This window comes from Musca autumnalis, unplaced genomic scaffold, assembly GCF_047663935.1.
Source record: "Musca autumnalis isolate F117 unplaced genomic scaffold, ASM4766393v1 scaffold_4, whole genome shotgun sequence".
NCBI lineage: Eukaryota > Metazoa > Arthropoda > Insecta > Diptera > Muscidae > Musca > Musca autumnalis.
The window spans coordinates 104,949,033-104,975,676 of NW_027411977.1; the positions used below are offsets into that span (position 1 = coordinate 104,949,033).

Consider the following 26,644-nt stretch of genomic DNA (forward strand, 5'->3'; position numbering starts at 1 on the left):
GGAAATTCGAACTGGAAGGGTACGAAAAGTACAAAAAGGTACAAAATCTGGTACCCTTTGTATTAGGCAAACGGGAAGAGCTAAAATTTTGAAATTTGGAATGAAGGTCACAGATGGAGAGATAAAAAGATGTACCAAAGGGTTTTTGGAATTTCGACCTATAAGTGTACGAAAAGTACTAAAAGTTATTAAATTTAGTACCAATTGTATATTTTGAAAGGCTGTAGCTAGAATTTTTGGAAATGTATGGAAATAAAGGTTGGGAAGTGATGTTTATAAAAGAAAATGTGTTTGGAAGTTGGTACTCATGTGTACGAAAAGTACTAAATTTGATACAATTTGGATTTGGGTGAACGGATAGAGCTAGAAACCTGAAATTTGGAATAAAACTACTGTTGAAGAGTAGGATTGAGATATGGGGTTGGTTTTGGCAATTCGTATTTATGTGCGAGAAAAGTACTAAAGTGTACTAAATTTGGTACAATTTGGATTTGGGTGAATGAATAGAGGTGGAATCTTGAAATGTTGAATAATTGTTACTGTTGGAGTATAGGATTGACGTAGTTTTAAAATTTCGTACTTATGCGTACGAAAAGTACTAAACTGGACTAAATTTGGTACAATTTGGATTTGAGTGAACGGATAGAGCTTGAAACCTGAAATTTAGAATAATGATTACTATTGAAGTTTAGGATTGAGATATGGAGGTATTTTTGGGAAGTTCGCACTTCAAAGGTACTAAATTTAGTACTATTTGGATTTGATTCAACGGATAGACATGGAATTCTGAAATTTGGAAATAAGATTACAGTTGGAGTATAGGATTGAGGTAGTGTTGAAAATTTATACTTATTGTGTACGAAATGTAAATTGTACTAATTTGGTTTTGGGTGAACGGATAGAGCTGGGATCCAGAAATTTAGAATTAAAATTACTGATGGAGATATTTTTATACCCTCCACCATAGTATGGAGGGTATATTAAGTTTGTTTTTCCGTTTGTAACGCATTGAAATACTCATTTGCGACCCTATAAAGTATATATATTCTTGATCAGGGTAAAATTCTAAGTCGATCTGAGCACGTCCGTCCGTCCGTCCGTCCGTCCGTCTGTGGTAATCACTCTAGCATCCACAAAAATAGAGATAGGACGCTGAAATTTTGGGAAAATGCGTCTTTTGTTTGCAGGCAGGTCAAGTTCGATGATGGGCTATATCGGTCCACGTTTTGGTATAGCCCCCATATAACGGTACCCCCCGATTTACGGTATTTTGACGTTTTTAGCTACATTTTTAGACCGATTTAGCTATAATTTGAAATTTAGGGTTCTTAAGTATCAATAAACTTATATAACAAAAGTTGTGGACATAGGTCCACGTTTTGGTATAGCCCCCATATAACGGTACCCCCCGATTTGCGGTATTTTGACGTTTTTAGCTACATTTTCAGACCGATGTAGCTATAATTTGACATTTGGGGTTCTTAAAAGTCAATAAACTTATATAACAAAAGTTGTGCACATAGGTCCACGTATTGGTATAGCCCCCATATAACGGTACCCCCCGATTTACGGTATTTTGACGGGTTTAGCTACATTTTCAGACCGATTTAGCTATAATTTGACATTTAGGGTTCTTAAAAGTCAATAAACTTATATAACAAAAGTTGTGGACATAGGTCCACGTATTGGTATAGCCCCCATATAACGGTACCCCCGATTTACGGTATTTTGACGGGTTTAGCTACATTTTCAGACCGATTTAGCTATAATTTGACATTTAGGGTTCTTAAAAGTCAATAAACTTATATAACAAAAGTTGTGGACATAGGTCCACGTATTGGTATAGCCCCCATATAACGGTACCCCCCGATTTACGGTATTTTGTCGGGTTTAGCTACATTTTCAGACCGATTTAGCTATAATTTGACATTTGAAGTTCTTAAATGTCAATAAACTTATGTGACAAAACTTGTGGACATAGGTCCACGTTTTGGTATAGCCCCCATATAACGGTACCCCCGATTTACGGTATTTTGACGTTTTTAGCTACATTTTCAGACCGATATAGCTATAATTTGACATTTAGGGTTCTTAAGTGTAACTAAACTTATATAACAGAAGTTGTGGACTTAGGTCCAAGTTTTGGTATAGCCCCCATATAACGGTACCCCCGATTTACGGCATTTTGACGTTTTTATCTACATTTTCAGACCGATTTAGCTATCAATTGACATTTAGGGTTCTTAAATGTCAATAAACTTATATAACTAGTGGACATAGGTCCATGTTTTGGAATAGCCCCCATATAAAGTTACCGCCCGATTTCAGGTATTTTGAGAATTTTACCAACAAGTTTTAACCGAATTATCTGTAATTTGAACATTTGACATTTGAAATTCTTAGTGGTCACCACACCTCTCCACCAAAAATTGTCAAGAAAGCCCCCATATAACGGTACCTCCCGATTTTCAGTAATTTGATGATTTTAGCTACAATATCAAACCGAACAAGCAGTAATTTGACATTTGAAGTTCTTAGTGGTCACAACACCTCTCCATCAAAAATTGTCAACATAGGTCCATGTTCGGATATAGCTCCCATGTAACGGTACCTCCCAATTTTCAGTAATTTGGCAATTTTAGCTACAATTTTTAACAGAACTAACTGTAATTTGACATTTGAAGGTTGTAGTGGTCACCACACATCTGCATCAACAATTTTCAACATAGCCCCAATATAACGATACTTCCCTATTTTCGGTACTTTGAGGATTTTACTTAAAATGTTTAACCGAACGTAGGTCCATGTTTTTGTATAGCCCCAATACAAACCTCCCGATTTTCCGTACCTTAGCTTTATTTTTTGGACGAACTTTCTGTAATTTGAAATTTAAAAGTCAACAAAAATTCTGCAACAAAAATTGTTCATTTAAGTTCATATTTTCGTATAGCCCAAATACCTCCGAACTAGCTATTAATGACATTTGAAGTTCCCACGTTATGTACCGATTTTCGATATTTTGAGGATTCTAGCTAAATTTTTTAACCGAATTAGGAGTTATTTGACATTAAAGGCTCCCATCAAAAACTGTCAACATAGGCCTATGTTTTATTATAACCCCTATATAACAGTACCTCCCAATTTCTAGCCCACCAAAAATTGTCAACAGTTAGATATAGGCACCATAAAAAAGGGCCTCCCGAATGAAGCATTTTATGTACATTATCTGACATTTTAACGTACTCACTTGAAGTTGGGGACAGGAATGAATATTTTATGGTGGAGGGTATGAAAAGTTCGGCCCGGCCGAACTTAATGCTTTTTTACTTGTTTTTTTTTTTTTAATTTAGTACTTATGTGTACCAAAAGTACTAAATGGTACTAAATTTTGTACAATTTTGATTTAGGTGAACGGATAGAGCTGAAAACCTGAAATATGTAATCAAGATTAGTGTAGGAGTATTGGTATTTTTGAAAATTCGTACTTAAAAGTACTACATTTAGTAATATTAGCCCTTTCGGGGATTCTATGCCATATGGCATAACCAATTTTTGAAGGCCGTTTTAAGGCAAAATACTTATGGGCACTCCTTTTTTAATAATTTTGTATTTTTCCCTGAAGTGTTATCTAAAAATAATTCGACAAAAATTTTTGATTGGTGGACCCTATACATTGTTATGACTCAAAGAGCAAGCGCTCCTCGTTCGATTTAAAATTTGCATGAAAATACCACCTTATAATTTTATATATTTTATTAACAAAAATATTTTTTTTTTAACTTTTTGTATTTAATTTAGTAGATAATCGTTGCCTTAATAATTAAAACGAAAAAAAGATCCGAAATATAGTTCAATGGAGCTGCCAGATTTTTTATATTTCATACTATGCCATATGGCATAGATTTTTCCCAACGGAAATGTTTCACTTTGTTTGACTCCCAGATCTTCTATTGTAAAACCCCTAGATCTTCTATAAGAAGACCTCCAGATCTTGTATAAATAGACCTCCAGGTCTTCTATAAGAAGACCTTCAGATCTTGTATAAGTAGACCTCCAGGTCTTCTATACGAAGACCTCCAGGTCTTCTATACGAAGACTTCCAGGTCTTCTGTAAGGAAACCTCCAGATCCACCATAGGAAAACCTCCAGATGATGTATAACAACTCTTGCAGATTTTCTAAAATAAATCCTCCAGATATTATATAAGATGGCCCCACGTCTTCTACAAGCTGACCTCCAGCCCTTCTATAGGATGACATTCAGGTGTTCTATAAGAAGTCCTTCAGATCTGCTATATGAAGACATTCAGGTCTTCTATAAGAAGTCCTCCAGTTTTTCTATAAGAAGGCCTCAAATTTTCCATAAGAAGACCCTATCTTTTCTATAAGAAGACCCTAGGTTTTCTATAAAAGACCCTAGATCTTCTATAAAATGTTCTAAAAGAAGACCTCAAGATATTCTATAAGAAGACCTTTTATGTGAAGACCTCCAAATATTCTAATAGTAGACCTCCAGATATTCTATGACAAACCTTCATGTCTTCTATAAGTAGACCTCCTGGTCTTCAATGAGAAGATCTTATGCTTTTCTATAAGAAGGGCCCCTGCTCTTCTATGAGAAGGCCATCTGGTTTTTTATAAGAAGGTCACCTGCTCTTCTGTGAGAAGACGTCCTGCTCTTCTATGAGCAGACCTCCTGCTCTTATATAAGAAGACCTCCTTCTCTTCTATAAGAATACCTCCTGTCCTTCTATATGTAAACGTCCTTCTCTTCTACGAGAAGACGTCCTGCTCTTCTATGAGCAGACCTCCTGCTCTTGTATAAGAAGACCTCCTTCTCTTCTATAAGAATACCTCCCGCCTTCTATATGCAAACGTCCTTCTCTTCTACGAGAAGACGTCCTGCTCTTCTATGAGCAGACCTCCTGCTCTTGTATAAGAAGACCTCCTTCTCTTCTATAAGAATACCTCCCGCCTTCTATATGCAAACGCCCTGCTCTTCTATGAAAAGACGTCCTGCTCTTCTATCAGAAGACGTCCTGCTCTTCTATGTAAAGACGTCCTGCTCTTCAAGAAGAGGACCTCCTGCTCTTCAAGGAGAGGACCTACTGCTCATCTATAAGAAGACCTCTTGCTCTACTATAAGAAGACCTCCTGCTCTTCTATAAGAAGGCCTCCTGCCTTCTATATGCAAACGTCCTGCTCTTCTATGTGAAAACATCCTGTCCTTCTATGAGACGACCTTTTACTCTTCCTGCCCTGCTATGAGAGGACCTTCTGCGCTTTTATGAGAAGACGTCCTGCTCTTCTATAAGAAGACCTCTTCCTCTTCTATAAGGCCTCCTGGTCTTCTATAAGATGAAATTTAATTAAAAACTTGACTATTTTAGTTTTGTTTTTTTTTTTCCTTTAAATACATTCTATGCCATATGGCATAGTGTCCAAAAACCACTTTTCCAAACAAAATGTTAAAAAATTAGTTTTGATTATTCATATAGTGGGCTTAAGTATATATAAAATTGGAAAAATATATTTTTCAGATCAAAAACAAAAAAGAAGCACCGAAAGGGTTAGCATGGAATTCTGACATTTGAAAATAACAATGGTGTTGGAGTATAGGAATGATTAAATAATAAATAATCTTATTATATAAAAGAGTTTAGTGATAAGTGAGTGAGTGACTGACAGATCATCGCCCAGACGAAACGGCTGCAGCTAGAAGCTTGATAAGGCTGGGTTTTTGGAAATTCGAACTGGAAGGGTACAAAAAGTGCTAAAAGATACTAAATATGGTATCATTTGTATTAGACAAACGGGAAGAGCTGGAATTCTAAAATTTGGAACGAGGGTACTGATAAAGAGTTAGAAAGATGTACCAAAGGGTTTTTTGGAAATTCGACCTATAAGTGTACAAAAAGTACTAAAAGTTATTAAATATTGTACCAAATGTATATTTTGAACGGCTATAGTTAGAATGGTGTTTATAAAAGAAAATGGTTTTGGAAATGTACAGCTGTGTTCAAAATAATAGGAGTGCCCATATACAAAATGCAATGGCCCAAAAAACATGTTTCAACTTCTCCATTTTCGTCAATTCTGCATTTGTTTAACATTGTTGGCATCCCAACTGTTAATTCATTAACAGAAATGTGGCTATATGTTTTAAATTATTTACTGTTTACACCAAAATTATAAATCGTCTTAAAAATTGTTGTTCAAAAAAATAGGAGTGTGGAAGAGAAAGGAGAATAAAACAATTTTTATTTGAGTTTAGGACCAGAATTGACCCTAATTTAGTTACTAGTAGTGAATTTAATAGATTTGAATGCTGTTTGAAAACAAAAAGGCTTTTGGATGTGGCCACAATCAGGATATTGTCCTTGCAGCCATTTTCCTTTAATTTGAGCATTCATTGGGAAATCGATGGATTTTATAAACAAAACCTTTGTTGATTAGAGTTGTTTAACACTCTACCTGTTACCTCGAACAATACATAATGATTGGTTCCCCATAAATTTGTGTATGTTGATCCTTGAGCCAAGCTTTAACCAGTTTCCATTAGACTTTTATGTAAGGATTGGCCAAAAGAGCGCATCTATAAGGCATTAATTCCTCGACCAAATAATGGTTTAAGGTCCTTAGCATCTTAACTACATGCAGAACAATTATTTTGTTTATATTTGAAAAATTGGATGATTGGCAGATACGAGCCATTTTTCTACACGCTTTGTTTAAAAGCTAATTTTAAGGAAATACTTCTGAAGTTGCCCTGCGAATATGTTTATCAGCTTTTGCATCGTATAAAATACAATTTTCTATGAGAACTAATCGAAATTAAGTACTTTTGAACGAAAAACGTGAATTTATGTAGAAAAATATAGTGCGGTTGTATACCAACCATAGAGTAGTCAAAGCCGATTATCACAAAATGGTGTAAAACTAATTTCGACCGTTCACGCTTTAAAATATTTTTGGAATAGAAGTGAAATTGATTGTGTACATAAAGCTAACATCTTGAGGACCTCATAATTTTATTTGGTCGAGGAATAAATGATTTATAAATGCACTGTTTTGGCCGATCCTTTCATAAAGGATTAATGGAAACTGGCTAAAATTTGGTTCATGGTTCAAAATACACCAATTTATGGGATACCAGTCATTATGTTTTGTTTATGGTAAAAGTCAGAGTGTTAAACAAGTCTAATCAATAAAGGTTTTGTGTATAAAATCCACTGAATTCCCCAATAAGAGCTTAATTTATTGGAAAAGTCGCCACAAGAACAATAGCATGTTTTTAGATACTACCAAAGGACTTTTGTTTTCAAAAAAAAAAAAAAAAAAAAATCAATTATATTGTATTTAGTACTATCAACTTAAATATTTACAGTTTCGGTCGTAAATTCAACTAAAATATTTTTATTGTCCTTTTTCTTCAACACTCCTATTTTTTTGAACAAAGAATTTTAAGACGATTTATAATGTTGGTGTAAACACTACATAATTAATTAAAAATTGCCACATTTCTGTTAATGAAATAACAGTTGGAATGTCGACAATGTTAACCAAATACAAAATAAGCCAAAACGGAGAAGTTTAACCATGTTTTTTTGGACCATTCCCTTTTGTGTAAGGGCACTCCTATTATTTTGAACGCAACTGTATGTACGAAAAGTACAATATGGTACTAAATTTAGTACAATTTGGATTTGGGTGAACGAATAGAGCTGCAAACCTGAAATTCGGAATTAGAATTATTGTTGAAGTGTAGGATAGAGATATTGAGGTAGCTTTGGAAATTCGTACTTACGTGTACAAAAAGTACTTAAGTGTACTAAATTTAGTACATTTGGATGAATGGATAAAGGCCCAATCTTGAAATTTGGAATAATTATTACTGTTGGAGTATAGGATTGAGGTATTTTTAGAAATTAGTACTTATGTGTACAAAAAGTACTAAACGGTACTAAATTTAGTACAATTTAGATTTGGGTGAACAGACAGAGATGCAAACCTGAAATTTGATATTAGGATTACTGTTGAGTGTAGGATTGAGTTATGGAGACAGCTTTGGAAATTTGTACTTACATGTTTGAAAAGTACTAAACGGTACTAATTTGGTTTTGGGTTAACGGGTAGAGCTGGGATCCTGAAATTTAAAATTGTGATTACTTTTGGCCTGCAGAATTGAGGAAATTTTGAAAGTTCGTGCTTATGGGTACGAAAAGCACAAAATGGTACTAAATTTGGTACAATTTGGATTTGGGTGAAAGAATAGAGCTTGGAACCTAGAATTTGTAATACTGATTACTTGTGGAGTATATGTAGGTTTGGAAATTCGTACTTATGTGTACAAAAATTATAAACTGTACTAAATTTGGTACAATTTGGATTTGGGTGAACGGAAATTTGAAATAATGTTTACCGTTGAAGTGTAGAATGAGATATGTAGGATTAAGATATGGTACTATTTTGATTTGATTAAGCGGATAGAGATGGAATTCTAAAATTTGGAAGTAAGATTACTGTTGGAGAATAGGTTTGAGGTAATTTTGGAAATTCGTACTTATTCGTACGAAAAGTACTAAACGGTACTAATTTGGTTTTGGGTTAACCGTATAGAGCTGGGATCCTGAAATTTAGAATTACGATTACTGATGGAGTGTAGGATTGAGAAAGTTTTTTTTTTTTTAATTTCATACTTATGTGTACGAAAAGTACTAAAAGGTACTAAATTTGGTACAATTTGGATGTGGGTGAACGAATAAAGCTGAAAATTTGGAAATACGATTACTGTTGTGGTGTAGCATTGTGATATGGAGGTATGTTTGGAAAATCGTACTTAAAAGTTACTTAATATGGTACTATTTGGATTTGATTGAACGGATAGAGAATGAATTCTAAAATTTGGAAATAAGATTACTGTTACGTGGTGGATTGAGGCGGACAAAAAGTACTAAATTTTTTAAAATTTGGATATCGGTGAACTCGTCGAGTGGAGGATTGAGGTAGTTATTGAAATTCGTACTTTCGTACGAAAAGTATTAAATGGTACCAAAGTTGGTATATGAATAAAGGTGGAATTCTGAAATTTGGTGTTATAGTCGCTGTTAGTGTGTAGGGTTGAGATATGGTTGTAGATATATGTACGTACTATATGTGAATGAAAATTACTAAATGCCACAAAATTTGGTTCAAATTGTTCAGATAAAGCTGTAAATGAGTATCGCGGTTGGAATATAGTTTTGGATATAAGTACTAAATTTGGTACCGTTTTGATGTTGATAAAGGGATATAGCTGGAATTTCGAATTTTTGTATTAGGATCTATGTTGGTGTTTAGATAAGGAGTTTTTGAAATGCATACAAATTCTGAAATTAGGTATGGAGGTCGTGAAGCTGGAATTATATAATTAGTGTGCAAAAAGTACGAAAGTGCAATAAATTTGATATTGGGCTAAGGAATATTAGTGGAATTCTGATTTATTATTTATTTGTCAGATTCAATGTATGTGTGGTGGTAGTACAGTAAGTGTACTAGAATTATTAGCACTGGTATTGAGAATATTTATTTAAATCCGCTTTACAATGTATCGAATGTTTCTATATGTAATGCCATGGATTTTTAAAATTGTACTGAATAATGTACTATTGCTTTCAAGTTTCTAAATAATGCACTGAAATCAAAAAGTCTAACATATCTATCTAACAAAATTGTTGTTTATTCTGAAAGTTTAAAAAAGTACATTTGAAAACATAGATCTATGCGACTATTGCTTTACAAGAAGGTTTTTATCCCTTGAGAACAAAAAGGCCTAAATTAACATCTGTAAAAAAATAACTGTTTTATAGGGGCCATATCGATGGGTGCGCATTAAGTAACATCTTTGGAATAAAGGTATTACAGACACTTCGGTTGGAAAATGTGGAAAAAACTTCAAAATACCCGTACTGTTCTAATAAAACGTGGATTGAAATTTACAATGTGAGTCGCTGTTGATGTGTAAGTCTGCGATAATCTCTTTTTTTGGAAATTCGATAAGATTTTTTTTGGAAAGGTAGACGAACAGTACAAAATGAAATTAAATATCAATTAAAATAGGTATTAATACATCAAAATTTTCATTGTCCACCATTTTCGTATTAAATATTGTTTATTTGTATATTATTCCCTTTCCGCATACGAAGTAGCGGGCATTATGCTAGTATCGTATAAATTGAAAGTGGTTTGTGCGTGACCTTTTTTTATATTTAAATGGAATAAAAGTTATTTTGGTTAGTAATAGGTCAAAGGTCATTCATTCATTCATGCAACAGGATTTTTTTTTTTGAGAAAAATTTTTTTTTCATTTCATAGGATTTTCCAAAAAATATATTTTTTCAAAGTTGTTTGTGCGTGACCTTTTTTAATAATAAATGTAATGAATGTTATTTTTGGCATTAATAGTCAAAAGTTCATTCATTCTCGCTACAGGAAATCATTTGTGAGTAAAAAGGTCAAAAAGTCATAACCCTAATGAACACACAAACTTCTGATTTATATCCAAACCCACTACACACTCTGCCACGCGTACCGACATTAAGTGTTGTTTAAACGGTTACATGTGTTTACATATGCACCACCAATTGTTCTTTTTTTTAACAAAAAGTACCCGGCCAACGCACAGTGCGAAATTTGGGTAGTTTAGTGGAACTTTAAGGGATTTTTAAAGTACATGAAATTGATTAAACTTTTATTGAATTCGTTAGCTAAGTACTCCACTGCAAATGGCCCATACTCAGTTTGCCGATTTACTCCACCAAACGACTTAAAAATGCACTTAAAGTTGCACTTTTGTTTAATATTTTTTTTTTTTTGTAAGAAATGTATTTTTTATTCATTAAAAAAATGGAGTGGCGCGTACAAGTGGTAAGTCAGTATGCCATGATTTTTTTTCTTGATATTTTACAAAACAATTATGATATTTTACACTTAAAAAAATCCAAAAAACCCTTATTGTTTTCGTGCAATTTTAGTCGGAAAGAAGTGATTTTTTGAAGTTTTCAAAATTATAATTTTTTATTTTCCGTGGACATTTCAAAGTAAGTTCCGTACATTCACGTGTTAAGATATATATGATCTGAAAGATTGGATTCTCCTCTGTTCGCAAAGCTATAAAACTGCAGTTGCATTTTCCAAAAGTGGAAGGTAAACGCGGCAATGAACGCCATTGTTGACTGTGTTTTGAAGTAATGGACTCACTAATTCTAACAATGATAATTTCTGTAAAATTAAGAAACCTCTCGCAATTTTTTATAGTTTTGACCTCTAAATGTTGTTGATTTACATATAGTGCAACATTTTTAGATGCTGTGGTGCAAATACCAAAATACGTTAAAAATTGTAATGCAGTTCAGACCTGAACTTGATCTGAAAGACATTATCAACCCGCTGAATAGACCAATAAACATTATAGATACAAATGAAAACAAAAAATATTGACATTTTACTCCTTAATAGATGTGTAGGGTTGTGGGGCTTCACCCAGAAGTGGACCTATGTTGACAGCTTTTGTGCGAGGAGGTTTTTTTATTCGCTAACATCTTAAAATTTACATTTGCATCAAAATCTGCTGCAATTTTTGTCTTTAACCTTTAAAATACCCAATATGAGGAATCCCGGCATGTGGAGGCTATTCCAAAACGCGAACTATATTGAAAATATTTTGTACATAAGTTTTCTATCCGCTAAAAACTCAATATACCAATTTGCATCAAAATCGATTGAAAAATGAATGTAAAAACGGCATCCACCGTTACATGAGCGCTACAGGAAACCGCGGGTCTATGTGGTCCAATTTGAGCCCCACACTGTCCACTAATATAAGAAACATTTGTGCAAAAATTTAGGAATCTACACCTTTTCCTTTAAAAGTTATTAGTAAATTCCGCTAATGTGCTCATATTTTGCACTGTGCAACGGTTAGCGTTGAACAGTTAACCCTCGGATTTTGTAGTCGGACACACACGCTCTGTGCCATCGTACTGATAACTTAGTAAGGAGTAATATAAGTAGGTTTTATACCCTACACCACTATGTGGAAAGGGTATTATAAGTTTGTTTTGGTAAAAATTCATGTAACACCGCGAAATATTCGTCGGAGACCCCCAATTTCGTATACCAATCTTCATATCTCGACGAGATAAAGCGATTTTGAGATGTGTGTCCGTCCGTCCGTCCTTCCGTCCGTCCGTCCGTCTGTCCATTATAAATTGTAAACACGCTCCAGGCCGCAATTATGGACCGATCGTCACGAAATTTTGTATGGAGGTCGGGTTAAGGCCAGAATAGGCTCAAAATTTTAAATAATGTAAGATTATACGACAGAGAAGAAGCTTGCAATTTGAGGCGGTGATCGGATGATGTTTAGAGGGTCAAATGGACCACAACTTTTGTGAGAAAGTTGTGAAATTTTTTAATATACCGGTTATATTTTATTCCTGGACCACATACTCCGCCCACATAAATAATATTTGGAAGGACAACTCTTGCTCTTTCCATTGATGCCAATTATGTTGATATATGTGGTCAGATAACAGATTTACAGCCTAATATATCCAGTTTTTTGCTTGTAGTGTAATCGAAATTTTGGACGAGGTAAAGGTTTAGGTCTAAGAAGATGCCTACAAGTTTTGATGATGATCTAATATTATTTAGCGGGTGCAATGGACCATTACTTTTGTATGCTAAAAAAATATTTTATTTTTGGTCCATATTTGAATCCCGGGAGGGCACATACCGGCAAAGTCGCCTATATATGAAGAATTAACTACCAATCTTTCCTCTGATGAAAATTGCAATAATATGTGTGCTTGATAACGGACATACTACCAAGATATAATGAGTTTTGTGAAAAGAACCACATCTTCCTCCCATGCTACAAATTTTCTCTATTATTACAGACAAATTCCCAGTTCTAACAAATTGCGTGGAACCCTAACGTATTACCTGTCCAATTGTCCAAAATTTAAAGATGTAGCAGAAATTGCTAAACAACGCCAATATTCAAATTTAAGAATATTTCTTAAAATGTACATTATATAATTGTTCCACAAACATCCCAGTAGGGAAAAGGGAGCCTTCTCTCATATCAATGAGAGCACCCCGATTAATATCAGCTCAATGATATGTAGACAGCGGAATTTTATGCAACACCTATTTTTGTAAAATTTGCATATTTTTGGTTTCTAATTAAATTCCAATCGAAATATATCACATATGCAAAAATATGCGAAATGTATAAATTATACATATGCAAATATTATTTTTGCATATGGAAAATTTCTGTATTTCACATATTTTCGTATGCTACATATGTATGTATATCTCAATAATATCTTCTAAAATGTTTACGTGTACATTTTTATACCCTCCACCATAGTATGGAGGGTATATTAAGTTTGTCATTCTGTTTGTAACACATCGAAGTAATCATTTGCGACCCTATAAAGTATATATATTCTTGATCAGGATAAAATTCTAAGACGATCTGTTGTAATCACTCTAGCGTCCGCAATAATTGAGATAGAGTGCTGAAATTTTGCACCCGAGGGTCTTCTTTCCATAGGCAGGTCAAGTTCGAAGATGGGCTATATCGGTCCACTCGTTGGTACAGCCCCCATATAACGGTACCTGCGGATTTGAGGTATTTTGACGTTCTTCGCCACATTTGCAGACCGAATTAGCTATAATTTGGCACTTAGGGTTCTTAGTGATCAACAAACTTATATCCCAAAGAATTTGGGCATAGGTCCATGTTTTGGTATAGTCCCCATATAACGGTACCTCCCGATTTTCGGTATTTTGAGAATTTTAGCCACAATTTTTAACCAAACTATCTGCAATTTGACATTTGAGGTCCCCAGTGGCCATGAAATATCTCCACGAAACATCGTCAACAAAGGACCATGTTATGGTATAGCCCCCATATATCGGTACCTCCCAATTTTCGGTATTTTGAGAATTTTAGCTACAGTTTTAACCGAAATAGCTGTAATTTGACATTTGAAGTTCTCAGTGGACATAAAACATCTCCAACGAAACATCGTCAACATAGGTCCATGTTTTGGTATAGCCCCCATATAACGGTATCTCCCGATTTTATAACGATATTTTGAGAATTTTAGCTACAATTTTTAACCAAACTAACTGTAATGATCGGTATTTTGAGAATTTTAGCTACAATTTTGTCTATTCAAAAATAATCGTCAATATAGGTCCATGTTTTGGTATATCCCCCCATATAACTGAACCTCCCGATTTTCGGGAATTTTCAGTGGTCACGAAATTTCCTACTAAAATTCGTCAACATGGGTCCATTTCTGAGGGTCTACATTGTTTTGATGAAACTACCCTTAATTTGACTCTTGAAGTACCCTGCAGCTATAAAAGTTTTCCGTCAAAAAATTTAAAGATAGGTTGACTCTTTGATATTGATATAGCCCCGTAGGTGGTACCTTTCATCTAGCTGAACACATTTTTTTAGATTAGATTAGATAACACTGTGCAACAAAATGGAGGTGAAAGTCTGGGGCACGGAAAATTCCTCTTGGGGAAAAAACCAAGGTCTTTCTTCCCCAAGAGGAATTTTATTATGAACCCAGACGGACAGATCCACCGTGAGTCGAACTTCCGCCTTAGGGCGTGATGAAATTTTTGTTAGAGACCCTGTGGGCCATCAGGAATTAGCGTTATATCTTTGTTCACTGTTTGCTTAAGTGCTCTACAAAAACAACAAACAAAGATATAATGCTAATTCATGATGGCTTACAGGGTCTCTTGCAAAAACTTCATCACGCCATAACGCGGAAGTTCGACTCACGGCGCATCTGTCCTTCGGGGTTTTTAATATACACACACCAAGGGCTTTCATCTCCAAAAGGAATTATCTCTGCCCCAACATTTGTGTTCACAGTGTAATTTAAGCAATAGTGGGAGGCAGTAGGAATCTATCCATTGTCGAAAAGTTGTTCCACCTAAAATTGTAAAAGGACCCTAATTATTCCATTTTAATTAAGACTATTTTATGGTGGAGGGTATAAAAAGTTCGGCCTGGCCGAACTTAATGACTTTTTACTTGTTCTGTTTGAAATTCATATTCAGACATCTCAATAAAATAGAGAAATCTGTAACCAGAGCCACAATCTTCAAAATGTCGAAAATGGGGAACTTTCGTTGTATGGGAGCTATATGAACGCCTAGACCTATACCGACAAATTTCAGATGGAAAGTTTAATACCCCCAATGAAAACTTAATACCAAATATTAGCCAATTCGGAGGGATATTGAGACCATAACCTTCAAAGTACAGAAAATCGGTAGGTTCTGGGAGCTATATGAAGACATGGACATATAACGACAAATTTCAGGTGGAAAGTTTTTTTATCTCCAACGAAGACTGAATACAAAATGTCAGCCATTTCAGTGGGATATTAAGGCCACAACCTTCAAAATACCGGATATCGGGAGGTACGGTTCTATGGGAGCTATATGAAGACCTGATATATCAATAAATTTGATGAATGAATACTTAATACAAACTTTTAGCCAATTCGGTGGGATATTTAGGACACAAAGTCTTGCATATGGTTTAGCAAATATGTCAAAATATGCAAAAAAATAGGTCCAGTCTAAATGTCCGTTCTAAAATTACTTATTGGTTCCACCATGGTACAATTGCATGCACACCCGCCTTGCACGCTGAAGGTCGGGCGTTCGATTCCCGGCCAGCAAACATCAAATTTCCAACGATGGCAAAATACCCCTCAGTAAAGTTGGCGACATTTTCTGAGTATTTCAACCATGTACAACTTCTCTACAGGTGGTGTTTTAAGACATGCCATTCGGACTCATCGATAAACAGTAGGCCCCATACTATTGATGTAATATGAATCATGTTGCACGCCCTGTCCCTTCTGTGATGTTTGTGTAACAATTATTATATTGTTATTTAAACTTAATGTGATAAGGATGCAGACTCCAAAAAGTTATTTCTTACAATGAGCTTATTTGTCCAAAAAAAACTTTGATCTGCTGAAAGCTAACTCGCAGGGTAGTGGTTTAGGGTATCGCATGGTCGGCCCTGTCCGACTATAGCCTTCTCTTACTTGTTTTTTTTTTTTTTTTTTTTTTTTGTTTACATTAATGAATTACATAATGGCCGAATTTTTGCTGGAAACGGTTGCAGAATTCGACTACAGGACTTTACCATGTAAAAATCGATCAATCCATCCTCTACGTCAGCCGTATTACAGTCATTATTCTACCAAAATGCCTGAAATCTCTAAAAATCCTGTGTTTAAGTAAGAATTAATACTTGGTTTAAATTTGCATTGTTTGGAAATGCACGCTTTTCGCACTATTTTTATTGTGTTTAATTTGCATACTCGTTAGAAAACGGCCTACTCCCTTTTTGTTACAACATTGATATGTCATCTAGGAGTTTTCTAACGAGTGTTGTTTTTGCGCCTACGCGACCTTTCGGCATTATTATTGAAACTTCGTTTTCGATCGCCATCCGTAACACAGGTAATCTGTTCTCCATACTTTTCCCTTTATTTAATTATATTTATTTATTTACTCAATAAAGCTTCTGCTTTTTATCGAATCAGAAACTAAAACGTTTGTGTTTTTATACCCTCCACCATAGTATGGAGGGTATATTAAGTTTGTTTTTCCGTTTGTAACGCATTGAAATACTCATTTGCGACCCTATAAAGTATATATATTCTTGATCAGGGTAAAATTCTAAGTCGATCTGAGCACGTCCGTCCGTCCGTCCGTCTGTGGTAATCACTCTAGCATCCACAAAAATAGAGATAGGACGCTGAAATTTTGGGAAAATGCGTCTTTTGTTTGCAGGCAGGTCAAGTTCGATGATGGGCTATATCGGTCCACGTTTTGGTATAGCCCCCATATAACGGTACCCCCCGATTTGCGGTATTTTGACGTTTTTAGCTACATTTTTAGACCGATTTAGCTATAATTTGAAATTTAGGGTTCTTAAGTATCAATAAACTTATAAATTAGAAGTTGTGGACATAGGTCCACGTTTTGGTATAGCCCCCATATAACGGTACCCCCCGATTTGCGGTATTTTGACGTTTTTAGGTACATTTTCAGACCGATGTAGCTATAATTTTACATTTGGGGTTCTTAAAAGTCAATAAACTTATATAACAAAAGTTGTGGACATAGGTCCACGTATTGGTATAGCCCCCATATAACGGTACCCCCCGATTTACGGTATTTTGACGGGTTTAGCTACATTTTCAGACCGATTTAGCTATAATTTGACATTTAGGGTTCTTAAAAGTCAATAAACTTATATAACAAAAGTTGTGGACATAGGTCCACGTATTGGTATAGCCCCCATATAACGGTACCCCCCGATTTACGGTATTTTGACGGGTTTAGCTACATTTTCAGACCGATTTAGCTATAATTTGACATTTGAAGTTCTTAAATGTCAATAAACTTATGTGACAAAACTTGTGGACATAGGTCCACGTTTTGGTATAGCCCCCATATAACGGTACCCCCGATTTACGGTATTTTGACGTTTTTAGCTACATTTTCAGACCGATATAGCTATAATTTGACATTTAGGGTTCTTAAGTGTAACTAAACTTATATAACAGAAGTTGTGGACCTAGGTCCAAGTTTTGGTATAGCCCCCATATAACGGTACCCCCGATTTACGGCATTTTGACGTTTTTATCTACATTTTCAGACCGATTTAGCTATCAATTGACATTTAGGGTTCTTAAATGTCAATAAACTTATATAACTAGTGGACATAGGTCCATGTTTTGGAATAGCCCCCATATAAAGTTACCGCCCGATTTCAGGTATTTTGAGAATTTTACCAACAAGTTTTAACCGAATTATCTGAACATTTGACATTTGAAATTCTTAGTGGTCACCACACCTCTCCACCAAAAATTGTCAAGAAAGCCCCCATATAACGGTACCTCCCGATTTTGAGTAATTTGATGATTTTAGCTACAATATTAAACCGAACAAACAGTAATTTGACATTTGAAGTTCTTAGTGGTCACAACACCTCTCCATCAAAAATTGTCAACATAGGTCCATGTTCGGATATAGCTCCCATGTAACGGTACCTCCCAATTTTCAGTAATTTGGCAATTTTAGCTACAATGTTTAACAGAACTAACTGTAATTTGACATTTGAAGGTTGTAGTGGTCACCACACATCTGCATCAACAATTTTCAACATAGCCCCAATATAACGATACTTCCCTATTTTCGGTACTTTGAGGATTTTACTTAAAATGTTTAACCGAACGTAGGTCCATGTTTTTGTATAGCCCCAAAACAAACCTCCCGATTTTCCGTACCTTAGCTTTATTTTTTGGACGAACTTTCTGTAATTTGAAATTTAAAAGTCAACAAAAATTCTACAACAAAAATTGTTCATTTAAGTTTATATTTTCGTATAGCCCAGATACCTCCGAACTAGCTGTTAATGACATTTGAAGTTCCCACGTTATGTACCGATTTTCGATATTTTGAGGATTCTAGCTAAATTTTTTAACCGAATTAGGAGTTGTTTGACATTAAAGGCTCCCATCAAAAACTGTCAACATAGGCCCATGTTTTATTATAACCCCTATATAACAGTACCTCCCAATTTCTAGCCCACCAAAAATTGTGTTAGATATAGGCGCCATAAAAAAGGGCCTCCCGAATGAAACATTTTCTGTACATTATCTGACATTTTAACGTACTCACTTAAAGTTGGGGACAGGAATGAATATTTTATGGTGGAGGGTATGAAAAGTTCGGCCCGGCCGAACTTAATGCTTTTTTACTTGTTATTTCTCTCTTTTTCGAAACGCAATTTCGGCGCCTTTACATTTTGGTCCAATCGAGCCGGATACGAGCTTTTGGAGTTTTCGTTTTTCTAATTGGTTTTCGTTTATTTATTCTCGCAGCAGCATCAACAACATCTTAATCATCCTCATCAACATCGTCATTAACATCATTATCATTAAAATATCAACAAACCAACAGGTGAGTGCAGTGTTCTATTATTTGTGAGCTCGCGTTGTGGAAAAAAATAATATAAACAAAGAAATATCCATCGTCCAAAAATTCATTTCGATCTATTTACAACAATAATACATACGGCCGCTTTACAGCGCGTCGCGTATAACATTTGTTTTCGTTCTTCATTTTTTCGGTGTTATTATTGAACAGTGAAAACCAATAAAAAATAAATTTGGTTGCAAAAATTTATTGTGGAAAAGTGCAAAAAAAATTGTCAAAAACAGTGTATTTTTCATTAGTGAATGGTGGTGTAATTATTAATAAAATTTAATTAACAGTCGTGTTAAATTTCGATAATTTTATTAATAAAATAATTCATTTATTTATTGAAAATTAATAACTTAATTATTTCCATCGGGTTACCACTGTCTTGTTGTGCCTAACAAAAGAAATAAACCACCGAAAAATACACAAAATTATTCCTATTCTCGCATTATTCCCTGTTCAATAATACACAATAATATAAACATACATACGCTAGTGACATACTTACGTCGTCGTCGGTCTATTGCTTGTTATATACACACACATCACTTATAGAGATAGGCAAGTCGACTTTCGATTAATCGATTAGTCGACTTTTTGGTTTGAAAAGTCTAAAAATCGAAGTCGACCTTTGGTTATAGATATGTATCAAAAAAAAGCTCTAAAATCGATTTTAGTCGACTTTGATCATAATCGAAAGATCGAAAAATCGACGTTTTTGTTGAAGGTGAAAATCGAATGATCGAAAAGTCGACTTTTCCATTGAAGGTAAAAATCGAATAGTCGATTTTTGACTTCGATTACGTATCCCTAATCACTTACATACATACCATTGCTTTAGGCAGCGACAGCTAGCCTAGTGAAAATAATTTTTTTCGTTTCTCTTTTGTTTGCGTGTACGCTACACACATCGGGTCGGTCGATTGGGGCTGGTTTACACGTTGGGTACAAAAGAGAACATTTTTTGCATATTAAATTGCAGTGTGTGTATATATAAAAATAAATACATTTTTGGACATTTTCGTTTATCGTGCACCTTACAGTCCGCATTTACGATAATATTAATCGGTTTGGAAAAAAATATTATTTTATTGTAATTGGACATAAAAATAGTAATTTTTTGCCGTTTTTAATATTTTTGGTATCGTAAAAAATATTTCAAGCTTATTTATTGAATATTTTGACATAAATACTATATATTTATATATTATTTTTTGAATCTCTTCGAAATATTTTTGCTTTGTCGTTATTTTGTACACTTTTTTGATCATTTTTCGAAATTATTAAAGGGAAAAAGTTGGTTTTTCGTTTGTTATCGAACATTTTCGGCGATTTTTGTTGATTTTTCTTAATTTTTCGTGAATTTGGCTATTTTTGGTCGATATTTTTGTGAAAAATCTTGGAAATTCTTGTTGGATTTGGAAAGAAATTTGATCTTTTCGCAAGAATTTAAACTTTTTCGATTATTTGAGTTGGAATTTTTCGCTTTTATCGTTTTTTGTCGCATTTTCTGCTTGATAAGCCTGGTTTTTTATTTTTTTCGTAAGTTTTGAAGTTTTCGTGTGATTTTAAAGAAAATCTTTGCAAAATGCTTTTCACTCCTCTCAATGATTTTACTCGTGTTTCGGATAATTTGGTAAAATTTTGTGCCAAAATTAAAGACGCGAAGGAAGAAGATTTAGATTTCTTTATCTTAGAAGTTAAAAGTACCGAGTTGGTTAAAAATTGGTCTAAGGTCGAAATTTCTGTTGATAACTGTCTACAATATTTGAAATCGGCTGGGGATACAACTGCGGAAGACATTGGTGTTGTCGATGGTAAGTACGCGGTTGTTTACGAACTTTTTATGGAATGTCAGGCTATTATTAATAAAAATTTAAATAAATTTCGGCGGTCTAGAAAATCTTCCTTGAGCTCTTACAGCAGTTCAGTGGTTTCGTTAAACCAGGATCCTTACCCTTATTTCTAAGGGTGAGCAGGGTTTGTCTGCCACTCCAAGGGAAGTCTCGAGAAACGATCCCGGTTTAAATAACACGAATTCGTCTACTCACACTGTTCGAAGTGTGGGTACTCAGGCTTCTAGCTCCCTAATATCAGGTATTGGGAATTCTAGAGATATCTCGAATTTTGCTATTGACCCGCCAAATTTAGACATTGTCCATAATTTAACTTTGCCTCCTTGCGATATTCCCGTTTTCGAAGGTGATTTTCTCTCGTGGCCTACTTTTAGAGACTTGTTTAGCACGGTTTATATTACAAATTCTAGATTGTCGGATATTGAGCGTCTTTGTCATTTGACGCAAAAAACTAGTGGGGAAGCTCGTGAAATTGTTTCTAAATTCCCCTTGACTCACCGTAGCTTCAGTCTAGCATGGAATGCTTTCAAATCGACTTATGACAATCCTCGTTTGTTAATTCATAGTCAGTTCAAAGTATTATTTTCGCTTCCGGTACTTGAAATCGAGACGTGTTCGGGTCTCAAACAAATCCAGCGTGGTATTAATGGTTGTTTGTCTGCAATGTCCATTTACGACGTTGGTACGGAAAATTGGGATCCGTTCTTAGTTTTTATTTGTCTTCAAAGGCTCCCAAAATTAACGCAAACTTTGTGGGAGCAAAGTGTTCAAGATAAATCGTCTATTTCGTTGTGGAAAGATCTCGACAGTTTTCTAACTGAGCGAATTCTGACGCTCATGTGTCTTCACGACATGAGAGGAAATGATTCAGTTAAAAAGTCAAACGTGATCGAAGTAATCGAAGTCATCACACCTTGCTACATCGTAGCGACTCGTCTCCAAATAGTTCGACATCCAGTGTTTCCTCGGTCAGCAGGAACACCCCTACTCCTTCCAACCCTCCACACCTCGATCCTCCTCGTCCATCAACATCTTCGGCATTTGTAGCTCGTCCTTCCAACCCTCCTCTGAATCCTCTTTTCTAACAGAGCGATTGCAGAATAGGTTAAATCTTCCCGTATGTTCAACGAATGCGTTTATTTCGGGTGTGAATTGTGCAATTTCGGCAAATTCACAAAAAGTTTGTCCCATAAAAATTGGAAGCCCTTGTGATCCTTCGGTGTTATTAGAAACTCGTGCTTTAGTATTGCCGTCAGTTTCTGGTAACTTGCCATCGTTTACTGTTTCATCTGATTTCAAAGCTCAAATGCCAAGTATTCGTCTGGCAGATGCTAATTTGTTCGATTCACGTCCTGTGGATCTGTTGTTGGGTGCAGACGTGTATCCAAAAATCTTGTTAGATGGTTGTCAGTCAATTTTGTCGGGAACTTTGCTCGCCCAAAATTCTGTTTTTGGATGGCTTGTGACTGGACTGATTCCTTTGTCGGAAAATCGAAGTTAGCTGTGTATTTATTAAATTGTTTGGGACGACCCTCTCTTGTTCGCTACTCACGCGTAAATTCGTAGATGTGCTCTTACATCTATTATCGACTAGACTAGAGTTTTCAGTGCACTTTTACCAGGAATTTCGCTGTTGAACGGATTCTACAATTGTGTAGTCGTGACTTAGTTGGCACACTCTGGTTTTCTATTCGACTAGATTCGTGGCGAATGGAATTCCAGTCGGATTGGTCTATTCGAGATCTCGTTCCACTTGGGTCTAAAATTGAAATACATTCGGTTCGTTCTTACTTATCGTACTTTTCGACTGGGTTAAAATAGGTGCTGGAAAAGTTTCGTCACTCCGGGAAGCACGTCGTGGTTGTCCCCACTCGATATTTTCGGACAATGGTACGAATTTTGTGGGTGATTCTCGTAATTTCATTCGTGATAATAGTAACTGTGTCCTCCCTACATTCGCATCTCAGGATCTTACGTTGCAATTCATTTCAGCTGGTGCTCCACATATGGGTGGACGCTAGGAAGCTGGGGTAAAAAGTTTTAAGCAACACTTTCGACAACAGGTTCAAAAAAACGTTCGGCTTACATTTGAAGCATTGGCCACCGTATTAGTTCGAATCGCGTCCTCTGCGCCTATCTCAGATAGTCTTGATGGGCTGGTAGCTTTAACACCAGGTCATTTGTTTATAGGTGCTCATTTATCGCTCATCCTGGACCTGTCGTAATTGACGAACCGTTATCGCTTGTGAATCGGTTTTTAGTAATGTTCAAGCTCAAGTACATTTATTTTTGTGTACCGGAAGTTAGTACGGTAACCGCGTTGTGAAGCGCCTCATTTGTACTCTTTTGAACTCGGAGTAGCATATTAATTTTTTCGTAGTAAAATGCACACTCCATCTGAATCCGTCACTGCGGGTTCTACTAGAAAATGGAGATCTATCGAAATCCGTCACTGCGGATTAAAAAAAAAATAGTTGACATCTGAATCCGTAACTGCGGGTTCTTCGTTATCGGCTTCGAACGCGAATTTCGTACCTTCCAGGTCGGAATCCATAACTGTGGGTTCCACTAGGACCTTGGAGGTTTCGGGCAATTCACACCATGTTCGTATGGTAGAAAGAGGGCGTACGTCCGTTACTGCGGACGATTGGTACACGCCTCATAGGTTTAGTTTTCTGGTATGTCGGAACCAATTGAATTGCTCACAAACACTGCACTACCTATTCTATTATATATAATTTATTGTTATTGTACATCTTTATCGGTCTGTGTTACAACATTAATAATGTTGCAAGGTCGGCGCCAATGTTTAAGTAAGAATTAATACTTGGTTTAAATTTGCATTGTTTGGAAATGCACGCTTTTCGCACTATTTTTATTGTGTTTAATTTGCATACTCGTTAGAAAACGGCCTACTCCCTTTTTGTTACAACATTGATATGTCATCTAGGAGTTTTCTAACGAGAGTTGTTCTTGCGCCTACGCGACCTTTCGGCGTTATTATTGACACTTCGTTTTCGATCGCCATCCTTAACACAGGTAATCTGTTCTCCATACTTTTCCCTTTATTTAATTATATTTATTTATTTACTCAATAAAGCTTCTGCTTTTTATCGAATCAGAAACTAAAACGTTTGTGTTTTTATTTCTCTCTTTTTCGAAACGCAATTTCGGCGCCTTTACATCCTGCATTTAAGAAAGTACAAAATACCATGTGGAACATTTAAGCATTTCAACGACGTCTTACGAAAATACAAAACTATAATTCTAGACATTCAATAATCAATGTAATGAAATACATACATAAGTTCGTTGCAGATCAAAAAATATACATTTACATGTGTAATGTGTGCCAGCAAGTGGATGTGGGAAGGTCTTTGCAAAATAAACATAAACACATTAACAAAAACCAACCAACTTTTAGTTATGCTTTCACGGAAAGAATACTTTCATAGATTTCCTACAATTGTAGACATTAGGGTGTCTTTTCCTATATTTATAATTTTGAATTACGAGGGCAGTTCGGAAACTTCTTAGCCTAGCACAAAATGCGCGGTATGAACACATGTTAAATTTTGTTTCAATCTGGCAACTCCTTAATATAGAAACAGGTGTTCAAAAAAGACGCATCAGCAATTTTTTTACATTGGAAAAATTAGAAATGTGTACTGTCATTAAATATTTACATAAAAAAGATTTATCGGGACAAGAAATTCATAATGATATGGTGAATGTGTTAGGTGAAAGTGCTCCTTCATATGCAACAGTAAAAAATTGGGTTGCTGAATTTAAACGTGGTCGTACAAGCATTGACGATGAACCACGCAGTGGACGTCCAAAAACAGCAACAACAACAGAAATTGTAGCCAAAGTGCATGATATGGTATTAAATGATCGACGAATAAAAGTGCGTGGAATTGCTAATATCATGGGCATCTCAAATGATCGAGTCCATTTAATTTTGCATGAAAAACTACAGATGAAAAAGCTTTCTGCAAGATGGGTGCCGCATTTGTTAACAGTCGATCAAAACGCATAAGAATGAACATTTCTCAAGCTTGTTTGGATCGTTTTAACCGAAATAAAATGGATTTTAAGCGTCGTTTCATAACTGTTGATGAGACATGGATCCACCACTATACTCCAGAGACAAAAGAACAATCCAAACAATGGACTGAAGCTGGCGGAAGTGCCCCAAAGAAGGCAAAAACAATTCAATCGGCTGGTAAGGTTATGGCAACGGTTTTTTGGGACTTCAAAGGTTTTTTATTGGTTGACTATCTGCAAAAAGGTAAAAGAATAAATTCAGAGTACTATTGCAACCTTTTGGACCAATTAAATGTACAAATTCGAGAAAAACGTCCTGGCTTACAACACAAAAAAATAATTTTTCATCAAGACAACGCACCAGCGCACAAGAGTGTTTTAACAATGTCTAAAATCAACGAATTAAAGTACGAGTTGCTTGACCACCTACCTTATTCTCCTGATTTAGCTCCCAGTGACTTTTACTTGTTCCCAAATCTAAGAAAATTCCTTGCTGGCAAGCGTTTTACCTCAAATGAAGATGCAATTACAGTTGTAAACCACTATTTTGAAGACCTTGAGGAAAACTATTTTAATCAAGGGATAGAATTGCTAGAAAAGCGTTGGACTAAGTGTATTGACGTTTCAGGAGATTATATTGAAAAATAAAAATATTTTTGAAAAACTAACTATTCTCTTTCATTGATAGGCTAAGAAGTTTCCGAACCGCCCTCGTACATTGGCATATAGAATAATTGTTTTATGTACAAATTGTTCTAATGTATATCTTTTTTCTTTTAGTTTTTACAGAGAACAAGAATTCTACACTGCTGAGGAGTATGAAGAACATTTGAGAAATGTGCTGACCAGAAATTAAGCAAAAAACAATAAAATAAACTATTCTTGTCAATCAACATTTAACAAAGTCATAAAACTTCATGTTTTATATATATATATATATATATATATATATATATATATCCAAATAGACATTTACCAATCAGTTTTAAGAAACTATTTACCCCCCGTTTACACATGCAAGTGGCAGTTCGAAAAACACAAATACACTCACACATATTCATTGCCACATCAACTAACAACCTCACTGCCGACAAAATTTTCTTGTCAGTAATCAATGTAAGTGCTTTGAAAGTAACTTCAATTTTTTTCCGAACGTCTACACATGCAAGTGTCAGTTCGAAAAAATTGAAGTTTCGACTATAATATGTATACACAACGTTCTGTAAGTTACTTCCATGTGTAATCATTGGGTTACAGAGACTTGAATAAAAATTATAACGAATTCATACGAAAATTACAAATAAAAAAAAACTACAATAACAACAAGTAAGCAAAGGGTATAGTCGGACGGAGCCGACCATGTGATACCCTACACCACAGCCTGTAGGAATTAGCTGTGTGCAACCGCATTGCACACTGAATGTCCGGGTATGATTCCCAGGCCTGGCCACATCAAATTTTGTAATGCTGCCGATATTTCCTGATTATTTCAGCCATGAAAAACTTCTCTACAAGTGGCAACTTGTACACGCCTTTCGGATTCGGCGATAAAAATACGTCACATATCAATGACATAAAATGAATTCATTGGTATACGATAAGCCTCCCTTGTCCCTACTGGGATTTTGGGGAACAATTTTTTAAATT

At 35.2% G+C, this 26,644-nt stretch overlaps 1 pseudogene; it reads left to right on the top strand.

Annotated features, from left to right (window-relative positions):
* The window catches only part of LOC141403036 (uncharacterized), a 1,250,555-nt pseudogene extending 1,224,702 nt beyond the window's left edge, over positions 1 to 25,853 (top strand).
* Positions 25,854 to 26,644: the final 791 nt, after the last annotated feature.